We start from the raw sequence: 20,219 nt of genomic DNA, 5'->3' as shown, positions 1-20,219 counted from the left end.
TCAATGACGGAATAGCTGTCGCTAAATTTTTGCGACGGAATAGCAACAATTTATTCTATTGTTATTTTTTTTAATATTTTTTGAATTTTTCCACAGAAAGACCCATCACTAAATAATTTTTAATATTTTTTAAATTTAGCGATGGATGCTCCCGTCACTAAATAAATTTCATGATTTTAATTTTAAAATTTAATTTTTAATTTGAAATTTTTATTAAATTTTTTAATTTAGTAACGGATAATTTCGTTGCTAAAAGAAAATAAAATTAAAACTTAATTTAAAATTTTTTAGTGACGAAATTATTTCTACACTAAATGGAAAAAAAAATTAAATTAAAATTAATATCTTTTAAAGATAGAATAATTCCATCACTAAAATTTAAAAATTAAATTATAAGTTTTAGTGACAGAATGATTCTGTCACTATAATATAAATAATTTTTAGTAACAAAAATTTAACTAAATTTAAAATTTTTCAATGACAGAACAGTTACTTCGTTAAAATGGAAGAAAATTTAAATCTCTCACCTACAAAATTTTTCCATTGCTAAAATATTAAATTCATAAAATATTTAAATTAAATTTAAAATATCGGTTGACAACTAAATTTTTCATAGTTAAATATAAAATTTATAAAAATTCAAATTAAATTCAAAATTAGTGATGGAATGTTCTATCGTTAAGTTGCAAAATTAATAAAATGTGAAATTATAAATTAAAATCAAAATAGATACGGAATTTTTCGTCGCTAATATGATAATTTATAAAACTTTCATTTGAATTAGCAACGAACTCCATTTAGATTCAAGCATACTACACTTTAGTTATTGGGACAATCCAAGTGCTTTCTTTTGTATTCAAGAAATAATTCTTAGAGATCTTTTTTCCTTTTGGAAGATACAAGAGCGAAACAATTAATCTATTGATAGTGGAAGACCTAAAGGAGTTTTTCAATGTATCATTAATGGGTCTAATAGAATTCATAGGTTTAGGAAGAAACCCTATTAAATAGAGATTTTTTCTTTCGACTATATTTTGATTGTTAATACGATATATAAGGACCGCTACTACAAAAAGTATTACACCATTGATCGTGAAATATTAATTGCTTGTTGAACCCTTTGAATTGTGTGAAAGTAGAATACTCCAAATTTGGGGGTTTTTATTATTATTTATATATATTATTTTATATTTATTATTGAGTATAAAATATTATTTTTTTATGTATATATATTGTGTATATTTTATTATATATTTTTTAAAATATTTGAAACAGCGACGGGCAGCTCCCATTGCTAAATTCCCCCCAGCACTCGCCACCTCCTCTTCAAATTTCAAAATTCCCTCCTATTTAAATCCCCTCCCCTCCTCTGCACTCCCTCTGTCCCCTCTGTCCCTGCCACTCTCACTAAGAAAAAAGAGTTCTGTCCAATCTTTTTTGTTGTAGTCTAGTCTTCATTTGGAAGATACGAGCATCACCAAGATTTGTAAGATATTTTCTTTTCCTTTTTCTGTGCATTATATTTTTGGTATTTTGTCATTTTAACTCTTAAATGAATCTTTGAATGTTTCTTAGATGAAAAATATCTATGTTAGTTATAGATTATTTTGTTTTAATTGATATGTTAAACAAATAAAATAATTGCAACATATTATTTTTTAACTGTTAATTTTAACTGTTAATTTATAATAATTAACTGTTACTTGATTAATATATTTGTTATTTATATTTATTGTATGTATATTATTGTTTATTTTACATTTATATAGTTACATATTCTGTATATATTATTGATGATTTAAAGAATAAATCATTAAAAAATGTGTAACTAGAAATAAAAAATTATTATATCAGTTTGTTTTTTTGTAAATGAAATATTAATTATATATAAAAAAATGAATATACAATTTATTTGTAAAAATTGTTTTTAAGTAGTTATTTATTAAATATATTATAATGATTTAAAATAAAAAGCTTAATATTTGCATTTTAATTAGTTCTCATTTGTATTTTAAAATTAGAAGTACAAATACAGTGTTATAAATATTGTTGGTGAATTAGTTATTTATTAAATACAAGTTTTAAAATTAGAAATGCAAATATAATCTTATAAAATTCAATAAAAAAATTATTTATTTAGAAAAAAATTTAAAACTATGTATGTCTGAAAGTGCAATAAAAAATAATATTTATAAACTTCAATAGCTGAAAAATAAATTAGAAATTATTTTCCTTACGACAATTTAAAATTTAATTAGATTTAACTAGATTATAGACTATTTGGCTTTTGTAATTATTTATAGATAAATTAAAATTTTCATGTTATTTTGAAATATGAAGTACAAATATAATGTTATAAATATTGTTGTCGAGTTAGTTATTTAGCAAATACAATTTTAAAATTAGAAATACAAATATAATATTATATTATTTGATTAATTTTTTTTTTACTTGGTAAAAAATTTAAAGAAGTGTATGTCTAAAAGTACAATAAAAAATTATAGTTATTTTGCTTCAATAGTTAAAAATAAATTAGAAATTATTTTCGTTACAATGATTTAAAAATGAATTAGATTTAGCTAGATTATAGACTATTTGGTTTTTCCTTACGACAATTTAAATTTTTATTTATATAATTTATATTTTATTTACGTTTATTTATTTTTTATTTTTTTCTTCAATTAGCGACGAAAAAAATTCCTTCACTAATTCTGTCTCTAAATCTATCTGTCGCTAAATTCCATTGCTAAAATTTAGCAATGCCAATTTTAACAAAGAAATTTGTCATTCACTAAATGTCGCTGAATAAATTAGTGACGGAATTTTCCATCCCTGAAAGCTAGATTTTTTGTAGTGTTATATCATGTTGGAATGTGATCTATAAGGTTGTTTCAAAGATTCTTGCTAATTGAATTATACCCTTTTGCCTTATCTTTTTATGATGCCCTGACAACCTTTGTGCCTAGGTGTACCGTTGGGGATAATATTCTATTAGCCCAGGAGACCCTTCAAAACTATCATCTTCCTCGTGGTTTTGCCCATTGTGCGTTGAAAGTTGATTTGGAAAAGCCTTATGATTCCGTGAATTGGGAATTTTTTTCTTTTGATTCTGCAGGTCATGAATTTTCCTTCGCGTTTTTGTTCTTGGATTAAAGCATGTGTGGCTTCCCCTCAGTATTCGATCAAGATTAATGGGAAGCTTCACAGGTTCTTCTTCGAGGGGTGAATTCTTCGTCAAAGGGACTCTATTGCCTTACTTGTTTGTTCTTGTGATGCAAGTTCTTCATGGTATTTTGAATTATCATTCATAAGCTAATGATTTTCAATGTCATAGGAAGTGTGAAAATTTAAAGCTTGTCATGCTCATGTTTGTTGAAGACCTCATGCTCTTTTGTCATACGGATGGTGTGTCTGTCAAAGTTTTGAAATCCTACTTGAACTGATTTTCGGAGTTCTCTGGACTTTAAGCTAATCCCTCTAAAAGTGATTGATTTGTTTGTTGTTCCTCCCCTGAGCTGCGAGATGAGCTAGTTAGGGAGTCTGGATTTCGTCATGGCTCGTTGCCTATTTTTTATTTAGGTATCCCCTTGATATCCAAGAAACTCTCCTATAGTGATAATCGCCCTATCCTTGATCATGTCCATTCTAGAGCGAGCTCATGGTGTGGATGTCTCTTATCCTTTGCTAGTCAACTTCAGTTAGTTCATTCTGTTATCTCCACAATCCGCATCTACTAGGCATTCATTTTTATTCTGCTGAAAAAAGTTATTAAAGAGCTAGAGAAAATTGCTTGTGCTTTTATTTAGAGTGGCTCAGAGCTATCCATTCACAAGGCTAAGGTTTCTTGGAATGATATTTGTTGCGCTAAAGATCAGGGCGAGTTGTGTCTTTGACCATTGTATTGTGGAATCAAGCCCTGGTCGCTAAACTCATCTAGTGTCTCATGCTTGCTTCCTCTGAATCCCTTTGGATTCAATGGAGTCATTCATTCTGGATCAAGGATTCTCGTTTCTGGTTCCTCCCTACTCAATATTCTTGCTCTTGGTACTAGCATAAGCTTTTCTAGATTAGGGGTAAGGTGCATCAATTATTTGGCTGGAATGTGGGAAATGGTAGTAGGATTTTTCTATGGTATGATAATTGGCATCCCATGGGTGTCTTGGTGGATTACTTTTCGTGGTAGGTTCCCATTAGCTTTCCATCTCCTTTCCTACCTAGGTATATGATATTATTGTTAATGGTGCCTGGACTTGGTGTGTGTCAGTTCCCTCCTAGGCTCTTCAACTTATTCTCTCATCCATGCTGAGCCAGCCTCTGATTAATTCTCCTGATCTCTCGAGGTGGCTCCTTGCTTTTGATGGTGTTTTTATAGTACGATCAATGGTAAGGGCTCTTCCAATTAAAATGTTGTGTTCATCTTGCTTTCCTTTTATTATCTCCTATTTAACACATTATTTTTTATCTTCTATGCATATGTTTTTCATTCATAAATATAGCTTAATGCTTTATTTTTCTAACTTTCATTAAAATGTTTTTCTTGATTGAAATCATTTTAAAATCTTTTTGATGTTTTACTCTTGTGATTGGTTTTGATGATGAAAAATAATAATAAATTTTACACCCTAAGTCATAAGTCAAGTATATGGTTTTCAAACAAAAATCAATTTCAAGTACTTTGTTAAAATGAAAACCAAAGGAATTACAATTTTTTATATATATATATATAGAGAGAGAGAGAGAGAGAGACAGAGAGAGAGAGAGATTTGCAACAACTTCTTCCTTCCTGACAAAAGGATGGTCAAAGGAAAACCAGCAACGGCGAGAGACGGGCCCCAATAATTAGTCCGTCGGGGGGGCGGCTGGCACCTATAAGCACTCCGACGCTCGAGTGAGTAAGGGAGTAGAAAAATGATAGAGTATCAGTGAGTCAGAGAGAATAACATACCTTGGCTCTGAAGAAAACTGGTTCATATAGAAGGAGGAGAGGACCTCCTGCATGCATGCATCGTGTGTTTGTAAGTGATGGGACTGAGTATATGGCGTCAGTGGAGGTTCCCAGGTGGTAGCATGGTGTCGACAAGACCCTCATTAATGTAGATAGGATCCGCCATTAATGAGGATGGGATCCGCCATAAATAAGGATGGGATTTGAGCGGGCGTGCAGATACCCAGTATAGGGTTACAATGATGTTGCTGCAAGCTGGTGCAAGACCAAGGTCAGATCAAGATTGGGCCATGAGAGATGGGCCGAGATTGGACCATGAGTGTTGGGCTAAGACTGGTCCAGGACGATCCACAACTTATATTTATTTTAATGATGATTGCCTTTGATATGATTTTGATAATGAAAATCAATTGTATTTTGATGATGAAATTATTTTGTTAATAGTTATTAACTTGGTACTTCAAATTACTTTTATATGTTCCATTAAGCACCAAAATAAAAATTAAATTCATCATGCAATCCAATGCCAAAATCTTGTAATAAATTTCTTGATGGTGTTTGGAATATTATGTTTTTATTTGATTAAAAATATGACAAAAAGCTTGTGATAAATTTCTTGATACATTTGGAATATTATGTTTTTATTTGATTAAAAATTTTGTATAAAAAAAAAATTATTTTCAAAGAGCTTGAGAATAAAACCAGCATTGCTAACCCCCAGGCTCAAACCCTTAGCACCAGTCGCGCCCAGGCTCCTATGCACGCGCACAAGACCACTCCATCTGCAACACTTCTCACTTATGCATGCACACAAAATTAATTTATAATAAACAAAATTAGTTTCCTTAGCAAACTGTTGACCATTTGTTCCAATCTATCGACTGAGAAAATGTTTGCCTCGAATCTGTCGACCGACTTGCTCCCATCTGTTGACCGTTTTCTTTGATCCATTGACTGTCAGAACCTTTGCAATGAAATTGTAGACTGTTTTCACTAATTTGTTGAGCGATTTTTAAATTTTAGCTAACCAGTCAATCGATGCTCTTTATCTGTCGATTGTTTATGTCATAGGAACCTCCAATGGTTAGTTTTTGCACTCACCCAAAATGTTCTTCCCACTACCAACAACAAGATTCATGAAAGAGGTTAGAGTGCAATGGATTATTCAAACCGACCAAGAGAATTAATTACAAGCTTTAAAGTGCTCTGATATTTTACTCTTGGTATTTAAGTTTTGAAGATGAAAATGTTTTTGAGAATGTTTCTCTCATATTTCTCATGTTCTTAGCTTTCAATCTAAAATCAATTTCAAAATAATGATACAAATACTCAAAGTCCAAATAAATGATCTTAAGGAGATTTGAAAAACAAAGTAAAAATCATATCAAATCTCTTGAAAGAAATTGGAAAAAGTTTTTAAAGAAAAACAAGCCATTTGTCAACTACATTATTTTTTCTTCTTTGATCTATCGACTAAGCTAAAGCCATCTATCGAATAACAGAATGACAATGTTATAATCTGTTGACTAACCTATATGCATCTGTTGACTAACAGTATGATGGTTTCATTGGAAATTTTCCTAAGCTTAATTCTGTCGACTAAACCATAGGATCTGTCGACTAACAGTATGTAGTTCCCAATACTTTTAATGGTTGCCTCATTCTGTTGACGAACTCATTTAGTTTGTCGACTAACAAAATATATAAATTGTTTCTGTCAACTAACTCCTTTGTTTTGTCGACTAAATATTGTTTTATTACTTGATTCTGTCGACTATCTCATCTCTTTTGTCAACAGTTTGTATCGCAAAAACTTATAACGGCTAGTTTTTGGAGGCATTAAATGCGCCCTCAACTACCACCAAAGGTCTAATTTTTGGATGCATTCACCCACAACTATAAATACATGGATGGTGGCCCATTTGAAGCTTTTAGACCATTTATTACTCAACTACCAAGTGCTTAAAGTATTAAAGTGCTTCAATTTCTCTTTTTCTCTCTTATTCATTTTGTAAAGGCTTTGTATTTATTTGCTTATATTCATTCAAGCCTTTCAATTCTCAGTTGAGAGAACTTGTAACTAAGAGTGTTAACTCTTAGACTCTCTATTTCAATCTATTTTGTATTATTTCCTAACTCATGAGCTAGAGGGCTTACTTGTTTATAAGTAGGAGGTTTGTACTTGCTTAGTCTTGGACTAGAGGGCCTACTTGGGATCAAGTAAGAGGTTTTAGTGTAGTGGTTTAAAAATCCTTAGTGGGAGTTAACGTTGTAGATTAGGTTTGGTTTAAGCCGAACCACTATAATTCTCTTATGTTCTTTACTTTTCTTATTTCATATTGTTTAAGCGTTGCATTCATCATTTTATAGTTGATATGATTTAACTCACTAACACCATATTTGCATAAAAAATATTTTAAGTTTTATTATAATTTTAATTTACCCAATTCACCCCCCCTCTTGGATGTGTGTCATAGCACTTCCATTCTATCATGCTCCATCTTTCAAATACTCATTTGTTCTTCATTTTTTCTCTCTAAAGACTTTAACTATCATTTGTATTATTTTTCAAGCCTTGTGTTTATTTCGAGAGATCTTGTAACTAAGAGTGTCTACTCTTAGATGCTCTCTTTTGTATCATTATTGGTTTTCCTAGCAAGATTGCTAGCGGGCCTACATTGATTGTAGAAGATTGTATTTCCTAGCTTGTTACTAGAGGGATTGCTTGTTTAAGCAAGAGGTTGTAATACCTAGCTTGTTGCTAGAGAACTTGCTTGTCTAACTTGTTTAAGCAAAAGGTAGTAAAACCTAACTTGTTGCTAGAGGGTCTATCCTGAGAGATAGGAAGATTATAATGGATTGATTGAAAATCCTTAGTGAGGAGCTAAGGTAGTCGATTAGGGTTGGTTTAAGCTGAACCACTATATATTGCTTGTGTCTTTCTTGTTTTTGTTCTTGTTTTACTTATAGCTCCAAGCAAATCTCTTACAAGCATTAAAATCTCATTTTTCACTAAAAAGGATTTCAAACTTTAATCAAATTTTTAAATAACCCAATTCACCCCCCTCTTGGGTATTAATGCCATTGTTATACAAACCTAACACTTTTCAAATTCAATATTTCATTAATGCATAAATAGCCTCTTTTCATTTGCATACATTCTTCTCTAAATTGCATTCAGCCTTTATAAAACATATCTTTTATCATATACTAAGCACCTATAAGAAATCCTCTCTATAAAGGATTTTGTCTCAGTTTTCATAATATGCATTACATATTTTTCAAACATGTTTTTATGCATATAAGAACTTATTAGAATTTTTCTAACTGCATAGTCATTTATCATTACATACATTTATTTCATATGTTTCAAACTGAGTTCTATCTTTTAAAAAATGTCCATTATATTCTTTCTTAAGTGCATATATTTTCATATTAATATTTTCATATATAAACTTATCAAATGCATAAAGTTTTCTCAAATCAATTTTATAAAAGATCTTGTATGCATACTCATTCATGTTTGTTCCATCCACTGTTGCATCTATTTGTAATTTAATAAAAAAAAATTCTCAAATATCTTTATTGCATTGTATTTCTCAAAATGATTTCATTGTTTCTTAAAAATCTTCAAAACACCCAATTCACCCCTCCCTTCTTGGGTATTCTTTCATGCCCTTTGGACTTGTAATTTTGTAGCATCTTGTCGCTTAGTTTTTGGAAATAATTCCATTACTGAGTTCATATTTGATACCACTAGGACGTCATTACACAACCGTCTATTGTATATCATTAGCACTCAAGTGTCAGTACATAGGAGTGAGAACTATGCTCAGATAACCAAGGAGGATTTGTGGTTAATTCAATGTATAATTGCCAAGAGAAGACCTAATATGTGCCTACTTATAGTCAATCAAATGATTAGGGCCTTCAGTGGAAAATCTAGATCATTACCATATGGTATGGTCATGAGCTCCATTTTGGATAGGATGGTGGGCAATTTGGGGAGTGCAAGAAAGGTGTGTATCAATCTTGCTCAGCATTTAAATGCAGTCACAGCCATGAGTATAGGTTTTAAGGAAAATGAAGATGGTGTTTGGGTAAGGTACATAAAGAAAAAGTTAGTTAAGGAAGCACATAAGGATGAGCAACCTCTGTCTCAGCCCGATATTAGCCCTTTATCCACACATCTGAGAGAGGACGTGGAGTGTTTAAACAATGACCTTCAAGTTCTTCTTCATGGTATGGATGAGCTGAAGAGTGAGATTGTTGATCTTCGCTCCAAGAAAGACATGATCATCACTAATCAGGATGAGACCTCGTCACAGCTCGCTTAGTTGATCCCTCTTGTTTATTCCATTCTTGCTCGTTTACCCTCTTCAAATCCATCCTGGCCTCCTCGAGATCCTTAGATTTTTTTTTACATGTTGTTCACATTTGTATTTTTCTCATGTTATGTTTTTCATTTTGATGATGTATTGCTAACTTTGGAACTGATCATCTTGTGTAATGAACTTGTAATGACATTGTTGATCTAATTTACGCTTGCCTTGCGTTTGTTCTTTATATTGTCTCAAGCTCTTAATAGCTCTTTGGTTACAAAGGCATCTATGACCGCTACCTCTATAAGTTCTACTTTCTCATGGTTCAAGAAGGATTTATAAATTTGATCTTTTTTATTATGACAAAAAGGGGAAGAATTAGGACATAGACATAACATATCTTTTGCATAACATATCCTTTACATTTTTTTTATTTTCAATCTTTTCAAAGTATATTTGTTAGTAAGGGGGAGCATTAGGAAGTTTTGTCATTATAAAAAAGGGAGAGATTGTTGTTATGTTTTTAAATAATTTTGATGATGAAAAACTTGGTGAATTTTAATTTAGAATTTGAAAATGATTCATGTTGATTTATGTTTTGAAATTTCCAAATGGAAAATTCTTAGCACAAAAATGTTATTTCTGCTTTATCATGTCTTACATAATTTTCTTTAAGGCTCACTCTATGAAAAATGTCTCTATCTCTTGAGAAATATGTGTTAAGAATGCATTCAATCTTTGTCTAGGTTTTCTATTCGAATTCCACTTTGTTTTAAAATAATACAAGTTAAAAATGTTGACTTTTCTCTTAAAAATGTCAACTTTTTCATGCCTTTATTTTTTAAAGAATTTGTGAAGTTAAATCCTGTCGACTTTCCATCAAAATTATTCGACTTCATTTGTTTCTTAAGAAAAATCAATCGACAGTTTTAATAATCTTTTGATAGTCAAATTTCATGCTCTCAATCTAAGAGACTTTAGTTCAAAATCAGTCAATAATGACTATAACATGTCAACTCTCCTCTAAAACAATCGACCTTTGGTTAAAATTAGTTGATAGTTTGCTTAAGTCGACTTCTTTTTAAAAGAGTCGAAAATTTTGATAACCTTGGTTTCAAATTCAAATTTTTTGAAAGGAACAGTCAACTAGTTCTTTGAATTTGTCAGCAATCTCTATCTAACAATATTAAAACAACTAGTTTTTTAGGCATTTAATGCAAGGCGACGGTCACTAAATCAAATTTTCATGCTTGGCCAACTAGAAAGCTATAAATAGAGCATGAAGGAAATTAAGGGAGAGTTAATGAATAAATGCAAGTGATCGAGCTAATAATTCATCTTACAATCTTTCTAAGCTTTCAAATTTTTCATTTAAAGGCAAAGCTTATTTCTTGTATCATTTGTTTTATCCTTTGATTTTAATACTGGTGCTTAATTGTAAATAAGAGAGGTGTCTCTTAGATTCTCATTCATTATAATATCTACTATTGTATTGCCTAACTTGTGAGCTAGAAGACCTACCATATGTTGGTAGGAGGATTTGTATATATCTAGTTTGTTGCTAGAATGCCTACTTGGGTTCAAGTATAAGTTTTTAGTAGATTTAAAAATCCTTAGTGGAGAGCTAAGGTAGTACAATAGGCTGGGTTTAGATGAACCACTATAATTCTCTCGTGTCATTTTTCATTCTTGCTTTATATCCTTCTAGCATTGCATTTAACATTTTACATTTTCTATTTTACCTCACTAAAACCTCACTTCAAGCAAAGATTTTCACATTTCAAGTAAATTTAAAAAAAAAACACCCAATTTACCCTGCTCTTAAGTGTGTGGTGCCATACTTGAGCCAACCCAACATAACCTAGTTTGTTACTTAATTTGTTGCTACATAATTTCGTATATGAGCATATCCATGTAAAACTCATCCATTTCAAATTAATTCCTCATCAAGCATACACAGCAAGGATCCACTTGATTGTTTATGTAGCATCTGCAAACATGGGAAATCAAAGAATTCCACTATAAATTGTGATAACATGAAAATTATTATTCCAACAAAAAACATTCTCAAAATGTAAAATTATTAAATGCAAGCATAGGAGGAAAGTCATTTAATACAACCAAAAAAAAAAAAAAAAAGTCTCAACAACAACTTAAAGACAAATAATAGGTAGCATTTACTACAATCTAGGATCCTTATAAAAAAATACACCTTTATTATAATTGAAGATTTTTTACTCAATCCCTCTTCCTATTCTCTAGCATGCGAAGGACAATGAGATAGAATTTCATGTTAGTCATGAACAATTGTGTGGCCTTAGCATAAGCCTCGTGGTCAAGGTCTTTGAGAAGGTTCAAGGTGTTAAATGTATCCACTAATGACTTTGGGAGTTCTTCTTCCCCTTTATCAATCACTTGGCCACTCGACCTTGCCTTTTTGCCATGTGACTTAAAGTCTTACCTTTAAGACTTGAAGTAAGAGATTGTTTCATTTATATTTATATTTCCACGTGACCTTCTCTTCTTTCTTGTAGGGAAACAGGTCTTCACTATCGCCGATCGATGAGGGCAATCGCATTGACATGTGAGCACTGTGTAACGCCCTGCTTTTCCCAAACGTTAAATAACTTAAGAATTTCGGGGTATATATATTTTTTTTCAACATAAACTCAATATAAATCATTCCCCGACAATCTCGTTCTACCTTCTTAGCATACCAAAATAGGAATCGATAAGCTAAGACAGGTAATCTTCATAAATGTGGAAGCAATAATCGAAAACTTGATATGGTATATAACCGAATTCACTTTAATCATAGCATAAGAATTCGTACCATTACATCTTCAAATACTTAACTACATGGAGACTCATTATCAAGAGATAACAACTAAATACCTCAAGTATAAACTAAGCCATACTTACATTTAACAAGACTAATCCTCAATTGAACATAGCTAAAGACATATCTGAATCTTCCTAAAGAAGCAAATACATGGATATCTTGCCAAGTCCATCAAACACATCACCACGTGTCGTCATCTCTCAATCACTTCCTTGCCTAAGCTGCAAGTCTTATCTAGAATGTTTGAATGTTCCAGAGACATAACCCAATTAGAAGATGAATCTTCTAGTGAAGGTCTAGAAACATGAAACATAATGCATGATACAATAACATAAACAATCATATGCCCTAGTGTAACTTCCCTGGCTCACCAGCCTAGCACGGAACCCTAGGCAGAATCCCTACCTACTTTCAAGATAATTCTAACGTTGTTCCATCATTTGCTCTTGGGGAATTACAGCTACACTATTAGGGCGATAACCCAATCCCATGCACAAGTATCAATATGCCAACAATATCGTGCCACATAAAAATTACAACTTTTCATGCAATAGTATATGAGCATATATGAAAAAATGATCATAACTTTCATGAGTGTCATGCATAATATAAGCAATCATATCATATACAAGCTTTTGGGGAGAACCACTCACATTTAGTACGAAGTTCGGAATACCTCAAAAAAAGCACCTCGCCTCAATTTTCATGCCAACCCTCAAAAATTGCACAAATCACTTAATCTCGAGCACAACAATCCTATAAATCATATTTATTCACAGAATATATCAATACTTCAATTTCTTCATATTTTCCTTCATTTTTCTCCCATTTTTCCCTCTAAAATTCTAAATAAATACTTTCTTAACTAATTTCTCAAATATTTTTCCACAAGAATTCATAGTATTCTAAGAACTTCAAAAATTTTCCCCAAAGGTTCATTTGCACGCAAAATGAGGCTGGTCGTTGTAGAAACCAAGAAACTCGAAAGGCAAACACCAAAACTTTGAACACCAAAACCCCTTATTTTATTTTTCTTGATTTTTTGGTATTTTTTTCAAATTTTTTTACCAAGGGACACATCCTCACGTGCCCCATTTTGTTCCTCCATGCGTCCTACCCTTTCCTCAGTGAGATTTCGAATAGCTATAATTTTATGGTCATATCTCCTTCGTTTGAGCTCCGTTTTGCCTTTCATTTGAACCTACCCCTTCCTCTCTTTATCCTCTACAAGATTATAGCTTCAAACACCTCGATTGGAGCTATTTTTTGACTACTCAAACCTATTTTTTTGGGAAGCTCATTTTTTCGACGAAGCTTCATATCTCTCTCATCTCTCAACAAAAATTGCTCAAATTTTCCAGAAATTATCCTCTGGACATAGGGAAAAAAAGCCCCTTATCTTTTTTCCTCAATTTTTCCTCAAACTCTCGGATCTAAGAGTTTAATTTTTGTCTTCTCTCGATCATATCCAAAAACCTCTATTTATAGGCGTTTTTCGAGCCTTTAAATGATCGTACCTGGTAAATCCAACCTCCCTGAGGCTCCTACCTACTCCAGATTAGTCTAAAAACACCATTATTCGACCACCAAATGCATCAAAATTCTAGCCAAGAAACGGCCAAAAATCATGCAAAATTGGTCACGCTCGTAGCCAATGTCAGCCTATGCTCTACCCAAGAGCATCCTATGCCACTTTCCTCGAGTCTTTCACCACCGAATTTGGTGATGGGAAGTGGTGGTGGAAGCTTGGTCATCCATGGAAGAATTCCTTTTGTGCAATTTTACAAAATTGCACTTTGACCCCAACTTCTTTCCATTTTGCACTTTTGGTCCTTTCCTTGAAGCCCCTGAGCTTTCCAATAGTTCCATTACGACCCTCAAGTCCTAAACCTTCCATTTTATTCCCGAAGATTCTGAAAAAATATCAATCCGACCTCCCTTTGGAAAATTTGAGAAATTGCACTTAGGCCCGAATCTTCATTTTAGCCGTAAACCCTTTTGTTTCTTCCTGAAACCACTGAAGGGTTATTCTACATACCTATTATGAACCTCCTTAGGGTTCCATTGACTTCTCGAAAGTCCTCTACAATTATTCAATTTTTCAGCTTGAATCATAGTTGTATTTTAGCTGTACCGAAAATCATTTCTAATCTAATTTATTTTGATGGCATAAATCATGCCTCAAAATACTCATCAATAACATATTGATTTCCTTAGACAACTCGGCTCCAGGGTACTCTTTGCAGTTGATTCGGTCATTCGTAACTGTAAGAAATTACCTTATAACCTGAATTTATCTGTAAATTCCATTTTTACCCTAAGATAATTTACTCTTGAGTCCTTTAGAAATTCTCGGGTATTACACATTGACTCCCATTGTAGACATGTCCCCAAGGATGCACTTTAACTCCTCCTAATACGGTATCCCTTGTTTCCTAAACTTGTTGGCACGCTTACTTCCCTACATCAAAATTTGTAATTCATTGTTAGCAAATTCATACAACACCTATGGAGTAAGAAAAGACAATATTTGAAATCCTACTTGGCAAACTTGGCCCCAAACATCCTTAGGAGCTATAACAGTATTTGTGTTGGGATCCAAATTCATGCTATCACTTTAAGCCGACTCATGAAAGCATTGAACTTTGTGCTTAGCTAGTTGTACTTATTCTTAAGTTGATCAAAGCTGGAACGGCCCGCCTCCCGGAGCCCCCATGCACCAAGAGGATCCGTGAGAGGGTCATTATTTAAATGATATCGAATAATGACACAACTACAACGCACTCACAACCCTTTTAGAAATCATAATTTTCCTTTAATTATACATCTCATAATCGTCTTTACAAACCTTTCATCACTTGGGCCCACCTGGGCTTACATAACATGCCTCCATCTCACAAACATAAAGCATTACTTTCATCCAGACACACGACACCCAGGATCTAGGTTTGGGAGAGCTCTGCACTTGCTACCATGACACGCCGGTCTGGACCCAAACCCAGATGAATGTACCTGGAATGATGTAAAACAACATGAGTCGCGAGACTCAGCAAGCTCATGAAAGAAAGGTTGAGGGTTTAGGGTAGGACTCTTCCCATAATACCCCATGCAATTCATGCTAATGCAATCACGCCATGTCATGATCCATACGTACCTTAGTTCTACATGCATAGCATAAAGTTAACTGCACATAAGGAACCAGGGGCCCACATAAGTCACACATTGGCACCCAGGTTCCGCATACAAACCTGTTGCAGCCTAACATAGGCTATCATTTCATCATTCTCTTAGACCAGCCTTTTCCTGACATGGTCGACTTTTCTTGACATTCAACATTTGTCTTTTCCTGATACTCGTTACATACTTTTCCTGATACCCATCATATTCTCATGTGTTTCTTCATGTCATACATCACATAATCATATACTTCCGCGATCTTGGTCTTCCCTCGGGCCAACCCCGAGCTAATATCTAAGCCGAGCCAAAGCTCACATGAGTCGGTACTCCCGACACCTGGCACGGTACTCCCGTCCAGAATAACAGTAACAATAAAATCATACAATGCAACACATAGGAAATGCAATGGCCTTTGTAGCATAAACGTGATGACAAGGCCCCCATAAATCAAGCATCAGGCCCTACTACGCCTCACATAGGAATACACACATGCAGCATGCTCTAAATGCATATGCTCACCTAGGACACCCAAATTGGCTCTTAGACCAACCGGGTCATGCAAATGCTCATACATCCCATCACACACAAAGCATGTCCCCACGTGAATGCAACCCAGTCCCCTGTAGCACACACATCATGATATGCACAAACCAAGGCGGGAATCTGGAGTACCAGCCATCAACAACCGTAACAACCGATGCTCTTCTGGCCGTCTAGTGCTTATTGTAACAACCGATGACTGGCGCCCATACATACAGCCATCAACTGCCATGACCCACGATCGATAGTCAGTGGCTTTGTACCCATACCCTTAGACTCACTTACTGACACTATTAACTTTATATCTTCTAAACTTAACATTATCCATAATTTCTCCATAACTTTTCGTGTACATAATCACATAACATCATGATACCATTCTCATTCGTAGAAAACCATCTCAACATACATAATAAACTCTTAACATACTTTCATAATCCTGACCGTAGCTAATTTTCTAAGAACCTAATCCCAACAGGTTCGGCATCATTCCCAAGGAAAATGGAGCGATACAAAGCTCTGTAACGGCCAAAATGAAAGACATCAAGATATATTTGCTTAACTTATTTCATCAACAATAACCTCATTAATAACATATAAATCATAGGGTGGTTGCCACGCAGAGTATTATTATTAATGCGTGGAACCGAGTCAAGGTGAGGGAGGGTTTAGAGTACAAGAAACCTCGAAGACTTTCACAGGAAATAAATAACGCAATGAGAAGGTTAAGAGCTTGCCTGTAAGAGGTTGATTCTTGACTTTTCTACGCTCCCGATGCGAAGTAAAACATTTGCTATAATTAATAAAGTTATAACTTAAATTAATTAAATCTAACCGCGTAATCCACATAATTTAGCCGTGAAAAACTCGTAATTTAATATGTAACACTTTTAGTAGTTTAACTCACTTACCAAAATATTTTAAACATCGAATAACCTCAAAAACTCTTTAATTTTCTCACTTCTCTTCCATTTTGTAGCTGTCGTGCGCCTCCCCAATTCTTCTCTCCTTCCTCTCCCGTTGCTGCTCGCGGCCTCCCTATTCTCCAATCTCTTCCTTAGCAAATTTCCATCCCTATTTATACTCCATGGAGTGCCTTGGCCACTAAGCTTTTCCCTAACCCCAATGGCCATCATTTAAGCTATCAAATCCCATTTAATTACCTCACAGCATCTTGACTTTTAAACCAATTTCAGCCACATTTAAACCCCCAAGACACATGGATTATTCCATTTTGATTGACCATTTTGCACAAAAATAAGAAAACAAAAACTGGGAAAGGAAACCAAGGCAGCGCATGCTACCAGCGCCACACGTTCCACACACACACTATATTACATTAGTATATATATATATATAATGCTATCTCAAGCATTCAATGCTTATATATATTATGTAATATAATATATTCACTTATGATTATATTTTACCTCACATATAATTAGGTGTGCTTCCTTCCAAATTACTTTCATTCCTTTATTTAATTATTTTATTATTTTATATTATATATAAACATATTAATTGCTATAATATTTTAGTTATCTTAAATCACTTAATAATCTAAATCCTAAAAATTCTACAAACTTCCGATCACTTCCCCATTTAATAATACAATAAATTTAATATCCTCATTTAAATTTCTTTAACTCACAAGTATTCTATAAGTCACTAATCACTCTAAAACGTCGAAATTAGTAATTATTATTTATCTCTAAAATTTCGGATGCTACAAAAGCTATATGGATTATCCAATTTTTTCAATCATTTCTTTGGGATTTGATGCCATGTTGGCTTCGTGAAATTCCAATTTGTCTCTATCATTTTGAGACCTCAACATCCATATGCCAAATAAAAAGTAACTCTGAATCATCCACTAATGTCTTGCCTTTTCTTTCTCAATCTCCACAACATCATCATTTTGAGACATTTTTCTCAAAACCAATATGAAGAATTTTAGTCATTCATCCAATGATATTTTTTTGTTTAAACAGTGTTCATTTAAACACATTCCTATATGTGACTAGTATGAAAATTGCCAAATAGGAAACTATAATGTATAAATCTAACTAACATTTGAGAAAGATAACTGAGATAATTATTATTTAAAATTCTTATTTATCTATGATTGAGTTTCCTAATTTGACTGTGATTATGATGTTGTCAAATTCAATTTTATGTGAGATTTATCTCATCTGGAGGAATATCTTCATGCATTATCTTCTGATCAGGATATGATTTTCTGTGTTCATCCATAAATGATTTTAGGTCTATAAATAGGTGTCCAGGTCACATGAAATTAAACACAAAGTGTGTGTGCCAATATTACTTTTTGTACTACCAATATTTGGTTGGTGATATTTTGTTCTTTCTACTAGTTATTTTTTCCAATTTGGGTTTTTCACGTTAAATTTTGTGTTCGTGTGTGGTTGATTGGTTTGATTGTTAATTTGTTTTCGATCCAATTTTGTAACAAAGTGGTATCAGAGCTGTTGGATCAAACCTTCACCGTTTGCAGATCTCAGCCATTGATCTGATTTTCAACATCATCTTCTTCTTCAAGCTGGGTTTCAAGTTACCCAGCCATAGCCACCACCACCACCACTAGTCGCCGTCATTATCATCGTCGCCATCGACCAAGCCCACTGTTGCCGTTGACCATACTCGTCGCCACCGTTGACCACACCCACCACTATCTACCCCCACAACCATCGCCACCATTCGAATCTTCCTATATCGCGGTTGCTTTTGCATTTTTCTTTTTGTTTAGCCGTCTATCCCTTATCGTTAGATTAGGCCATTGTTCGAACCTTTTTGCCTCTGACTAACATCTTCAACTTCCTTGTCATCGAGCCCACCACCAAAGGTCGTTGTTGTCTCCACCTCTGCTCCATTCGTCATCATCCAACTATCGATCGACAACCTTACTTCGACCAACCACTTTTGCGACTGTCGGCCTTTTATTCTTAACCAGTCGCCTTGCTATCTGTTGTTGTTGTCGTCGATGAGCCTACTAGCCTTACCATCTTCAAGCTTCTACCATTGAAGAAGCTTCATGTTTCTGGCATTAACAGCTATTCCAAGCTTCACCTAGATCTTGCCCAGTTGTAACCTGCTTCAGATCTAGTCAAGCCCACATCCAAATCTAACAGATTTGTCAGCCTAATTTCATATCAGTTTTTGCACAGAATTGGTATTTTTGATCTATTTTTCAGTTGGGTTTATTATTTAAATTATTTGATATTATATGGAGATATTTAATTGCTTCATTGAAGTATGATATTCCTCTATTGGATTGGAATATCAAATTTTTGCTATGACAAGTTAACATGAATGCAATTTTGGCACAAATGGATTTAAATGATGCACTTTTGGGCTTTAAAAAAATTTCAAAATCATGGAGTACTGAAGAAAAATAGCGTAAGGATCATAAGGCTTTATCTCAAATACATCTGCATTTATCGAATCAAATTTTGCAGGATGTTTTGAAAGAAAAAATCGTTGTCACTCTATGGTTGAAACTAGAACAACTGTATATGACGAAGAGCTTAACTAGTAAGTTGCATTTGAAGCAAAGCCTATATTCTCATCGAATGGCTAAAGGTATGTCTATTGAGAGTCATTTAACAGTTTTTAAAGAAATTGTTTCAGATTTGAAAAGTATGGAGGTTAAGTATGATGATGAGGATTTGGTTCTAATGTTCTTATGTTCTCTACCGGCTTCGTATTCAACTTTTAGAGACACCGTACTCTGTAGTCGGGATACTCTCACCCTAGATGAAGTTTATGATACTTTATTCTCGAAAGAAAAAATTGATAAGCAATTATTGGAGATTTCTGAAAATTAGGGAGAGACTCTACTAATTAGAGGAAGAACACGAGATAGAAATTCTGGTGTAGAGGAAAAAATAGATCCAAATCCAAGAACAAAGAAAAAAGTTTGTAATTACTATAAGAAGAAATGACACATAAAGAATGACTGTTATAAGCTGCAGAACAAACTTAAGAGACAAGAAATTAACCAAAAAGGAAAACAACCAAAAACTTCAAGAGATTGGGGAACTTATGGTGGTATCGAATGAGGTTATTAAACCTAGTGGAGATTGGATCATCGACATAGCATGCATGTTTCATATGTCTCCTAATAAGAATTAGTTTTCGACATATAAAATTCTAAATTCTGGTGATGCGTTGATGGGAAATAATTCTTCTTGTAAAATTGATGGCATTGAAACTATTAAAATTAAGATGTTCGATAGTATTGTTCGAACTTTAACTGATATCAGATGTATTCTCGATCTTAAAAGAGATCTTATTTCATTGAGTACTCTTGATTTGAATGGGTACAAGTTCATTGGTGAATGTGGAGTTATTAGAGTCAGTAGAGGTACTTTTG

The sequence above is a fragment of the Diospyros lotus genome, chromosome 3 (assembly GCF_014633365.1).
Source record: "Diospyros lotus cultivar Yz01 chromosome 3, ASM1463336v1, whole genome shotgun sequence".
Classification (NCBI taxonomy): domain Eukaryota; kingdom Viridiplantae; phylum Streptophyta; class Magnoliopsida; order Ericales; family Ebenaceae; genus Diospyros; species Diospyros lotus.
Note: the sequence above shows the minus strand (reverse complement) of the source record.